Source organism: Pyxicephalus adspersus, chromosome Z (genome assembly GCF_032062135.1).
Source record: "Pyxicephalus adspersus chromosome Z, UCB_Pads_2.0, whole genome shotgun sequence".
Taxonomy (NCBI): domain Eukaryota; kingdom Metazoa; phylum Chordata; class Amphibia; order Anura; family Pyxicephalidae; genus Pyxicephalus; species Pyxicephalus adspersus.
In genome coordinates, this window is record NC_092871.1 from 34,994,224 (window position 1) to 35,006,825 (window position 12,602).

Sequence of the window (12,602 nt, forward strand, 5' to 3'; positions counted from 1 at the left end):
CACTGTACGGCAGTTAGGACAGGGAACAGCAGGTGGCGCTGTGCCGGCTTCTTTCGCTCTGCACTACAGACAGGAGAAGACACGATGCTGCCTGGGAGGAGAGAAGACACACGCTGCATGCAGCCAGCGAGAAGAGACACGCAGGATCGGGTATCGGGTGAGTATATTATTTTAATTATTTTATAACACATTTGTCGTATAGGATGCACTAACTTTTCCCCCCCAGTTTTGGGGAAGAAAAAGTGCGTCTTATATGGCAAAAAATACGGTATTAAGTACTGTCCCATTTTTTTGTGCACCCTAGGTGGAACGTAATGCATGGTTGGTCTCATTACCAGTGAAGGAATAAAGGACCAATGCCTTCTGGTCAGTTTAAGATATTGTCAGCAGAAAAGGGGAGGCTCAGAGAGGCTACAGATGAAGGTTCCTTAATGAGGCACAGTTGTAGAAGGTCAATGATCAATGTAACAGATGTTGCAGGTTTATAGACAAATAAATTTTGGTTGTGTGGAGCATTTGTCCACCCACAGAATATGGCTGATTATGCCAGGACTTTCAAAAAAGAGAGAAGGAGGAGGTTATCTGACTGTGGTAATAGGTCAAAAGACAACACATAGATCTAATGACTGGGTTCTAGCTATATCCCACATCAAGCAAAGGTAGTCTCCAAAGCATATTGGTACTGAACAAAACTGCAGTTGCTATCTGTTGTGTGGAGATCAGTGGTGTTTGTGAGCCCAACAATAAAATGTGCATAACACTTTTATAATACAGTGACAATTGTGGGATATCTGGAGGCACCAGTCAAGCATCAAAGTAAAAGAAAAAAAATGCAACATAATTGGGCATGACATTTGGCATCAGCAGACTACTGTTTGCAGTAAAATGTGAATTAGATGTGAATTAGGCAAAAAACCTTATGGACATAATTTAGTATTTTTTTTTGTTCTGTATGACCAACAACGCAATGTAAGAACACATTTTAATGTTTGTTTATTGTGAGCGTCTCTAATGTATACATTTACCCAATACATGATTTTTCAGTTTTGTAAATAGGGACTGCTGAATTAAGGGAATGTGCAGAATCAAATTTGTTTGGCTGCGCCCAAATAAGGAAATATAGTCTCACTTCCAAAATAAGGTAAATCCCCTCATAACCAGTGAACAGGAGTTTCCACTGAAATACTTCCCCTTAACGCCTTTTGGTGACAGTTGCAAGTATTGTGATAATGTTTGTAAAGAAATGGTAAAGTGATTTTAGGTAAAAGGTGTTTTCCATTATCCACTCTCCCTCTCGTTCTCCAACTTCTCTGTTCTTCTAGTGTAGCAGAGTGAAAAAACCATGTGTAAATTCCATGTCATGTGTGGTTGGAGCACACACAGAGGACGTAGGAGAATAACTTGCTTCCTCAAGTTGTAGTTTTTACTTTGCTCAGGTGGGAAAGCAAATTGAAAAAATCTATCAGCAGAAGAGGGGTTGGGTTTAATGAAATGAACCTTTTTAATTTTAGGGAAAAAAGAATGTTGCAGTTTTGCAATTTATTACTGGAAAAACTAGATTATATACAAATGATAAAGAAAGTGACACCACAATGCTACAAAATGTTAATAGAATGACAAAACTTTGTGCCAGTATCAGGCTGCCTATATAAGTAAAAAAAAAAACAAACGAAGCACTCACAGCCTTTGAAAATTGGTATTTATTAACACAATGCATTGTGCAATGCTGATGTACTGCAATGTACTATCTGATTTGTTGTGCTGTAACAACTAATCAGATATTACATTGCATTTTTTTCAGAGCAGTCAATGCAAAATGACAGCTAACTGGTTGATATAGGGTAGTGCACTGTGCATAGTTAAAAATATCCATCAGTCCTGCTAAAAAAAATAGGAACGTTTTATGTCTGTGGTCATAAGTATTTCATGAAATCCATTTTTGATCAATAATTGATTATTTCATCAAATCTGGAATGGATTTAGTTCAGGAATGGAAACATTTGCCAATAGCAAATGATTTTTAAGAAATCCTTTCTAAGTTTGCTGGATCACCCAGGTTTTTAATAAATCAGGCACATTGAATACATATAGTTCATAACAAGGTTTAAAAATACCATTGAAAAACAAATTGTACAGAGTGTGCTTAGCATATAGATAAAGAGAATTGGTAGTGGACCTGGGATGGTTTGCTTGTCTACATAGACAGCCTTTATTAGGTATCCACTTCCAACTACAGTTTCCCTTTGTGATAAGATAATATAGAAGAGTTTTGGTCTAAAGAAAAGCCTTCTAAAGATAGACCTAAATAGACCTCCAACTTCAAATATCTGTGACTAAGTTGGCTGTTGATGTTCAGTTCAGCTAATTTTATTAAGTACACTTTGTATATTATCCATGCAAATTGTCCATCACCCTTCATACTACAGACCTCAAATCATCCATCACATAGGGATGTTGCAGCTGGAGACATTCGCCTCTTCCAGAAGCAATTATACTGCATGTTAAAGTATTTTTTAACTTAAGGCTCCATTTAAAACTCAACAGTATAGTTCTACCACATTATTTCATGCATTTTATTAAAAAAGCCATAAAATTCAGGCTGGGATGTAGACTTACTTTGGGCTTTATAGGGCACAGTGGATGGGAATCTCTCTGTTATAAATAAGTCTCAAAGGGTTCACAAAGGAGCTTGTCTTCCTCTGCATGTAAAGTTATGATATAGGCCACAACAATAGTACCTAGGGATTGGCTAACCTGTATGTTAAATATATTTTATCATGAAAGCATTTTGACATAAGAATAGTTTTTTCTAAGAATAAAGCAGGTTAGTGTTAAATTTCCACTTTATATAGATTTGATTCCACTGCTAAGTAAAAACAAAAGAATGTCAGATTCTGTCAGCATGATGATTTAGCCATTGGGGAAGAAACAGCCACCTCTCAGTTCCAGCTGCTGTCTTTTCTACAAATTCTCCTAAACTTTCGTTAAATTAAACAGATTCACTTTATACCTTCAAGAAACTATCCTGCAAAGTTTTGACTACACAAAAATAATGAAACATGCAGTTTGCTTGGTCCCTATGGAACAGCAGCAGAATTACAATAGACTGAGAATGGATTATACAAAGTGAACCCTGTAACACTTTATATGAGCCTTCAGGACAGTAAATTACACAGGAATAGAGGGCTAAGGAAAAGGCTATGTTACTAATTTGCTACTGGGGAGACGGGGATATTTAGCAAACGTTTATCATAAAGCGCTCTTTACAAAACCCCATACAATAGGTGGCAAAAAACAGATCCTTGGCTGAAAGGCTTACAACTTCACATTATATCGGACATAGAAAAACAGCTTCATATACATAGAAATATGGTATAACCCAGACCTTATTATATTTTTCTGCAGACACCTCAGAAAATGTTTAGACTTGAGCCAATTAATCAAAAATTCCTGCTGAAATAAACATTTACTTTTCAGTTTGCTTCATCATTAAGAGCTGGCAGAACGATACATTGTTACATGGTTGTGAGCTGTTCCAGAGTTGACAATACAATGAGATTATCAGAACAGCGGCTATGCACATGTGGACATCACTTTGCAAACATGCAGTTATTGTTTCTATTTTCTGCCTGGTTTTAGAACAAGACCTATCCCTGAATACAGGCTGATAATGCCAGTTAGGGACTTGTCATTTAAAACCAAGCAAAAACTGGCTTATGGAGCTCTGAGCACTGTGAAAGAGGTGGCAGCAGCAGGGTAAGGTGACACTGTGCCTGAATGCCTCCAATAAAAGGAACTTGGCATTAAGACGCTGCAGGAATGCCCCAGGTCAAAATACCACTTAATCTATCAGCAAAACAATGTTTAGATAACTCAGGATATTAAAATGTATGTATGTATGTATAGCCTAAATAGTTTTTAGTTTTAGAATGAGAGGAGAAAGGTAAAACCCCCTGCTAGTTTTTTTTTTCCATGTCATAACTACAGGACTACTGTAACCCATAGGAAGATTTTAATGTGTATTGTAATTTGTGTAATGTGTAATGGCATTTTTAATGTGTTTATTACCCAAACAGGTTCAGGGAAATAAAAAAATAAACCCACAACTGCCATTTCTATGATCTCATCTATGGTTAAATGTATTTATTTCACCTTTTCGTTCCTTCTAGAAAGAAGGCTTTGGGGCTTTAGTAGTTTCAGTCACACACCTGATACAATCATAGAGATAACTGTGTGACAATCTGCTGAACAGCTGAGCTGTATACCCATTCTGGGTTAGTGATACAGAAAATAGTGTTTTTTCAGAACCAAGAATCAGAAATACCAAATTACATAAAGGTTATGTAAGGTAGCAAAAAAAAAAAACAGACAAAACAAACACTTTTTTTTACTATACAAGAAGAGTGATTTTATTTTACTGTATTTTCTTCCCTATTCGGATATATTTTCTGCCATGATGATCAAAACGTTGTGGAAAGAAATGCCCCTTGCAGAGATAGAGATGGTAGTAAAAATATGATGGAGGCTATAACACAACCTCTCTCTATATTTTTACCATGGTGGAACCCTTGAAATAACTTTGAGGTCTTTCAAGGAACCCTGTTATATTAACTATATCCACAGCTCACAGTACATTAGTTTGGTAGTAGTGTATTAGTAGTGAGGCACAAATTGCTCAATGTTAAAGGTACACCTAGCAACTTCCTGGAGGAACCCTAGGGTTTTAATTCCCTACAATGGCAGCTTGAAAAGATTTTCTCTTAATTGCGGATTACAATTATAGTTCCAACTGTAGTATTGTAACAAGATGAAACAATGTATTTGGATTGAATCTTTGTCTAGGAACACAATATGCAGTAATTGTATACCTTATTTCTTGACCCACAGGCTTGCTCCCTCACCCAATGCTTTTTCTCTTGCTACTCAACAGTTCGTGGCCTCTCTAACACCCATACATAAAATGGTTCTACATTTACATGAAAGACCTACCAATATCCCAGAGCACTGGGGAGCATGGAAGAGCACTGGCTACCAAAATAAGGAAGAATCAAGTCTGAGTTTTAGCTTATTCTTCTACCCCTGGACAACCCTTGGAGGGACAAGGGAATGTGAAGGATGTTTTTTGAGTTTATTATACAGTGAGAAAACATAAGTATTACCATTGGTTGCTGGTACATATCAGAAAGTTTGATCCAGGGTTTGTTGGTTTCCTGGTCGGTCCTCTGTGGCTCCCAGTGGTTCTCCTGGCATTTCCTACAATGGAGGGCACAATAATGTAGGACCTAGGGGAAGTTACCATAAAGTACACTAGGAGAGGAACACATCCAGGAAAGTCTGGAATGTGCTAGTGGGTATCCTACACCTACTGTGGAAGAACACTGTAGAGATTTTTAGGTACATGATATAGGTACAATTATCATGTGTTGTATGGTTCATTTAAATCACTGCTCCAGTACTGCATACATGAATTTTTGAAAGCAAACCACCATCAGAACATATATATGTGAACTAAACTGCTAAATAAAGTTTTTGTACAAGGTTTTGTGTGCAGGACACTGCAGAACCGAAGCATTCCTATCAAGGAATTATATTAAAGTGTACCCACTCTGATTTACTGTATTTATGCCCCTTTTGTTTTTGAAATTGTTCCTATCCTGACTATAGCAACCCTATACCCAAATAACACTTTTTTTAACAGGCTGATGAATATTTACACACAATATTGGTAGTACTATTATATTTGTTTACAATATACAGAGAAATATACAGAGAAATAGTAACACTTCAGTAAGTGCACAGACAAACCACAACAATATTCTGTATATTAAAATCATTAGCACTTTACAAACAATTGAATCAAATGTAAAGCAATTTATATCATAACATTTTGACATAAAACACAAATGCTGTCTAAATGAGTAACTGTTTAAAAAAAAAAAAAAAAGCTGAACGCATGGCAACACAGATATGGGAACCAATTTAGAACCCAAAGTATGTGTCTGGCCAGTCTTTTGATCCAGGCACACCTGTCACAGAGCACAGCTAGGTCCTCAACCTCCACATCTGCTGCACAGCTTGATCATTAACACACTTTAATCTCCATTGCTCTCTGATCCTGTTTTCATTTTGGCAGTATATTTGCATGCAGAAGAAACTTACTGGCATCTAAACTCAACTTTCCCTTTCAGTCCTGTTATGTAAGGGTTCACTGGAGGCTGCTGTATTCAGATAAATACACGTAATGTATTTAAAATGAAATATGTTTTGTAGTTAAATTTACCCTAGACACACAGAAGCGTTCAGATACAGTTACCCTTAAAAATGAATAATTCCTCTTTCCTGTTCAGACTTCTCAAAACTGGCAAAAAATGAAAATTTAGATTGCACTCTGGAGCACTTTGCAGTACCTTAAGAAATAAAAAGTTTTTGTATTTCCAACCTAAATATGTTTCAAAATCACCCGCTGCTACAGTCTGAATGGGCCACAAGGGGTTAAGGATAGCCAGAGTTAAGACAGTCCCAGAGGTACAAGGACAGCAATTGTCAGCTTTAAAATCCAAGCAGGTTGGTGACACAGAGGGGAGTGTGTGTACACTGACAGCCTCCCCAATTGAGCAGGGAGCAAGGCTTGGACAAAGGCTAATATGCATATGGAAGCCTATTACTAAGCTTCCCAGTCACAAGAGCAGAAGAGCAGGTGTCTACACAAGGAGCACAAAAGAGGGAGAGAATAATGTATGCAAAGTGTATTTATGACCCATTCATAGAATCGTGCAGCAGATGGCAACAATTGCAAGCTCCTTGCAACATCCATTTACTCAATATCTGGGTTTCATTTACAACAATATGAAGAACTAAACTGCCATTACCAGAACACAAGCATTTAAAATATTTATTATTGCCTAACTGTTTATCAAAACAGATGTCTAGTGATTTTGGATAGACAACCCTTTACCATATATACAGATTCTACTTATAGTATACACACAGCACCACTACTACTGCACACAGAGGGGTATCTAGATATACACAAATCCTATATATACATACATATATATATATATATATATATATATATATATATATACATACACACAAATACACACTACATAGACAGGTAAAACAATACAGCAAGATATTGTAATATTATAGGCCGGTATACAATACAGGTACAATAACTCTGCTTCCATGCTCCTAGAAGAAGGATCTCCTACATCCATCTGCATGAAAATCCCCAGGCTGTAGAATGGATTGTGCAGGCTGCGCCAGAACTGGGAGAGCCCAGAGCAGGCCATTGCTAGCTCTGCTGAACAAGACAGCATGGGCAGAAGCTGCAGCATGATCTGCTAGGAATAAAGAAGAGAGGGATTACCTGACACACACCCTGGCATGTTGCATCCACGGTGCCCCTGTCACTGATGAAAGGGAAGCCCCAGATTAGCCCATCAGCAGAACTGCTGCCATCCTTTATCCAGATCCTGACCTCCAGTGCTCACATTAGTGGCTTGGATGCTTCAGCAACCTCCTTGCTGTTCCCTAGCCCATGATGTCACCATCTTTCTCTATCTCTGATTGGCTGCCAGGCTGCTGATAATAATACTACTAATAGCACTAGGAGGGCTGGGATAGGCAAATCTTTTGTTTCGAAGCAGGAAGTGCACAGAAACCTTTCACAGCAGAGGGAGGGAGCTTATAAAAAAATGTGATGCTTTCACTAACACCACCACTACCACCACAGGCTGCATTGTGTGTGGCCAGAGGTGCAATTCTATCAATCTGCATGAGCATAAGTAATACATGAACACAGTACATTCCTCCTGTGTCTCTGCAGCATACTCAACTGGATTGTGTTACACTACACAGCTGGGCTGATACAAAATTTCTCTTACTGTATTACTGTGTCACCAAGATCTGCCAACTTCAGCAAGGAGAATCACAAAGCAGGAATAAAAAGTTTAATGACCCATATCAACCCATCAAGAAGCAATCACTGCAATCATAATATTGTATACTGACAGCGATGGACATTCCTAAGAAATGTCACTTTTTAATTGTTAAACTTAGTTTTTTTTAAGGTGTAATGCTAACCATAAATGTTGCGTATCAGGCGATACAATCTCAATCTACAATCAATTAAGATCTACCAACAATGCATTGCAGTGCAAGGGTCTACATGACTGGATAGAAAAATGTAGGATGGATTAAGTTTTGTATTATATAGCAATGTTCTCCCCAGTCTCTTTTAGCTGGGCGCACCACCTGCCACTTTTCAGTAACCACCCAGCTGCTTTTGAGTGCTTACTAAAGAGTTGGGTCACAATACAGGGGCTGCCACCCTCCTACAATTTCTGCCTGCTCGGCCTGACAATTATTATGATCTGCCTGACTGGATGAAAACTAAATGCCAGTTTTTAAAGAACAAAGGTGACTGTATAGTCAGATTATAATGCATACGGCTAGTGTAAAGTAGATGTAAACCCAGCGACTAGAATCTCACATAAACTTTACCACATCATTTTTAATCTGCATGTTTTATTGAGATGATCCTGCCATGAAGGTCTTTGAACAGGCACTTCTGGTTATAGGATAACAACGCTCTACCTTTTTCCCTATTGCCTTACTTTGTTGTCACCTTTTCCATGGGCTTCTAATGGATACTACAAGTGGCAGCTATACTATACGTTATGCAGGCATTGCCCACTGTAAGCATCAGAACACCATGCCAGGAATCGTATTAGCATGTCTACCAGAAGTGATCAGTTTATTATTATACTATTCTGTAATCAAAGCACATAGTTACCTGTATGACCAGCAAGGTTAGCATATAGTGTAAATCACATCAGCACCATGAACATTTAAAAAGTGAAAAAAGCATGTTGAGAGCAGAACATCAAACATCTCAGATTTGAAAGGCATATCGAAATGTACCCAAGGAAACCATTACTGAAATACATTTAATTTACTAAAGAAATATGTATCCCATAGATCCACCATATTTTTAAATAAATTACACAATGACTTTAGTGCTTCTGCTGTGAACTTCGAGAATGATTTGCTCCAGAGGGTTGTCAGCTACAGAGATCAGTGATCTTTACATTTCATTTACTGCTTGTTATACAGGAATGGTTTTAGACAAAATGGGGCACTGAGCAATTGCCCAGTTTGCCCTACCTTCAAACCCGCCCTGATGTTATAGTACAGAAAAATGAACAAACATTTCCAAAATTTCAGTTTACTAGTCTCTTTCTTTTTTCTTTTACTTTTACCTGGTGATTATGCAAGTGACACAATATCTGTCCTAGCTTTCTGACTGGTGAAATGGGCCATTATTTGTTAAGGGTTACATACATACAGTTGGACCTTTTATTTTCTGTCCTACTTTTGACCCTGAGCTTTAAGGTTATGTTCAGTATAATGAAAAACAAAATCTCTCAAATTAGGCCTGATTTAATAAAGCTTTCCAAGGCTGGAAAAAATATACTTTCATCAGTGAAGCTGGGTGATCCTACAAACCTGGAACAAATTTCTTTAAAGTCATTTGCTATGTGTTAGCAAATGTTTTGAATCATCAGACCAGATCCATTCAGTTTTGATAGATCATCCAGCTTCACTAATGAAAGTGTATTTTCTCTAGCCTTGGTGAGCTTTATTAAATCAGGCCCAATATGTTAGTTGCTACTCAGAGAGTCTCATGGTGGGGTTGCCATTATAGCATGGGACACAAGTGGTGATTCATTACACTGCACATGTACAGAAATAAACAGAGAATGGCTCCCCACTGCTCCCCAAATTTGATAATTTACCAATCATGGATGCTATTTTAGAGCAAGCCAGGAGCATTTGGCTTTAAAAGAGGAGGTTTGTGACCTAGAGAAGAAGGGATGCCACCACCCTGGTCAAATGACAGAGTCTAGTGGTTGCTTTACTGACTGCCACCACAACCATTAACTTTTGAACTAAAGCCACCCACTTGTCCACGGCCTAAAAATGGATCAGGCTGCCAATGTAACAATACGCTTCTCCACTGACTACCAATGTAGCGTACCACTGTATTAGCACACCATGTGTCAGTAACTGCTGCACTACAAGGTGCTATACAAAACATTCCCTTACATGTAAAAGGTAAAATAGCCATGGTAAGGGAATAGAGTAAGACAGTGGAAACATACATTAAATGGTTTGCTTTGCGTACCAGAGTATTGGAACCTTGATATGACCACAAACATGTGACCAAACCAAAACAGGGTTGTATATTTAGTAATTAGGAGAAATTTAGTGTATTTTTTTTCTTTTTTTGTGGGGGGGGGGGGGGGGGGGGGTGCAGATTTGGTGATAAGGAAAAGAGAAAAAAAAGGAAAAAAATTTTTTTAACCCTTTCATTAGCCTCTAGTCTGGGTCTGCAGTTTTTTAGATGCTTTTGTCTTGTTCTATGTTAGCACAATGTCAGCTTATGTATACTATACATGCTTTCTATGTGACAGCACTTGCGTCATGAGTATAAAGCAAAGTTAACAAGTTGCAAGCATGCTTTCAAGAGAAAATAAATCTATTTTTCCCAATATCAAAGCATTACTAAACTGAGTTCTTTCTGTACTATGCATTTTACTGGTATATGTTTATTCACATATTAAACATAACCCAATATAAATACAAAGATATGTGTGTGGTCATGCTTATATATACTGGTAATATATTACTATTATCACAGTAAAGAAAATTCAGTACAGCAACTTTGCAGATTGTGAATGTAAGTACATTTAGCTTAAAACTCCCTATTAGCAGAAGAAAGAAGTGGAAACTGCTGAAGCATTTGCTCCTTATAGTCACTTTTGAAAAAATGGTAATTAGTTCCTCCAAGTGAAAAGAGTTTCTAAATGCTGCTTTTATTGGTATTATGATAACTCTTTAGAAGCCCACCTTCTCTGGCACAAAGCTTGTTCCTTCCCTAAAAAATCTAACATTTTTAAAGTGGTGAACAGGTTAATAAAAAATTGAGGATATAAAATGTGAAGAACACATTCCATCCTCCACGTTTTGATAAACAGCCCCTTATAGTGCCTTCTATAGTTTTTAAAGCAGACTGCTGCTCTTTGCAAGGCTCAATATATGGACATGAGGAAAAACATACTGTACTAGGGATGTGGCTACAAAAATGCTGACGAAAATCAAAGAGCAGGGACTGGGTTAAGAATAAGGTACATGGGTTGGGGCAAAGTTAAGGGCTAGTTTTGTGGCAACATTTATTAAAGAAACTATTCCTAAGCAACCAATTTTTATATATAAATGTTTTTAAGTCAAGCAGGAAAAAGTACCTATAAATCCTAGCCATCAAATTGTGTTTTGATTATGTTTGATAACTGTCTGTTTCACGGTATACAAATACCATTGGCAAACCAGTACAGAACCTAAGGTGAGAAAAAAGGTTTATCAGCTAGACTGGGAATATCAACCAACTCCCGATTATTCCCTAAAGATAAGCAGAGATCAACCCAGCGGTAAAGTTTATAGCCTATACACAAATCATAACACCTCTACTAAAGGCTCTGTTGTGTGGGTATGTAAAACATCTCTTGGTGGTCTGGTCATCCTTCATGAAGATCCATAAGTCAGGCCATCCATAAGCCATATCCCAATACAACAAGCTGTGACAACCTATTTAAAAAGCAGTTGAAATGCAGTAGTATGCATAACTATTTATAATGCTCTTGCATTATTGATTAAATTATAAAAACTGCACTAAAAGTATTTCCTAATATTAACTAGCAAAAGTGCTATCATCATTGGGTACTTGAATACAAGATTTAGTACAGTACAGTGCCTACATTCTGCTTATCTTGTCGTATATGAAGGTTGCTGAAGCTGCACAGCTTTTAGTATTAAATTCATAATTACTGTGTTACCCGCTTATACAAATGCATGGGAAAGAAAACACAAGGATTGTTGGAATCCGCACGTATCCTTAAGTTTTCTATACCCTTGTATATATGCTGAGTATATTGCTCAGCATGGGTTGTGAAATTGTTTTATATAGTTAGATCTATTTATATAGTTTGGGAGTGCCAGGCCTTGCTTTGTTTAAAAGACGAAGATGAAGCCTGCAGGTAATCAGAGAAGGTGAGGTGAAGGTACTGTATATCTGAGCACCTGATAAGAGTAATGTTAGATAGCTTAAAGACATTTGGTGCTACCGAATCATTGGCCAAGAATCCCTGGTCTGCAACAGGAAACATTTTCTAAATTGCAGATAGTATGTTACACTTCTTTGTTTTGTAGACTCACCTTGCTACTAGCAGAGACTAATGCCCAGGAACTAGTCTGACTGGTCTTACTAGACATACATTAACACCTATTTTTATTGCCAGGTTGCTTTGCTGTCTCTTTGAAGAACCATCTCTAAGAAAAAAAATTAGAAATTAATTATGTGCAGAAAGTTTTTGAAGTTTCTGTTCTGAGATCCCGTACAATCTGCCCATGAAAATGTAGTACAAGGTACATAATCATTTATATACAAGTAGGAGAAGAGAGATTCCTTGGCAGTAAAAAAGCATTTAACCTGACAGTTGTGGAAAGTAAACAGAATTATAAGAGATCAGTTCAGCTAA

The 12,602-nt window shown here is 37.5% G+C and overlaps 1 protein-coding gene across 5 annotated transcripts in view; it reads right to left on the reverse strand.

Moving 5' to 3' along the window:
* The window catches only part of PAK3 (p21 (RAC1) activated kinase 3), a 139,548-nt gene that overhangs the window by 68,787 nt on the left and 58,159 nt on the right, over positions 1 to 12,602 (reverse strand). For 2 of the 5 annotated variants that reach the window (XM_072430203.1, XM_072430207.1), the window contains exon 1: positions 7,373 to 7,538. The exons of 1 other annotated variant lie outside the window; for it this stretch is intronic. The gene's annotated coding sequence lies outside the window, so the exon portion shown is untranslated. Of the gene's footprint in view, positions 1 to 7,372; positions 7,541 to 12,602 lie in introns of those variants that run through there. 2 more of the 5 variants (XM_072430206.1, XM_072430208.1) reach the window with 2 other exon arrangements.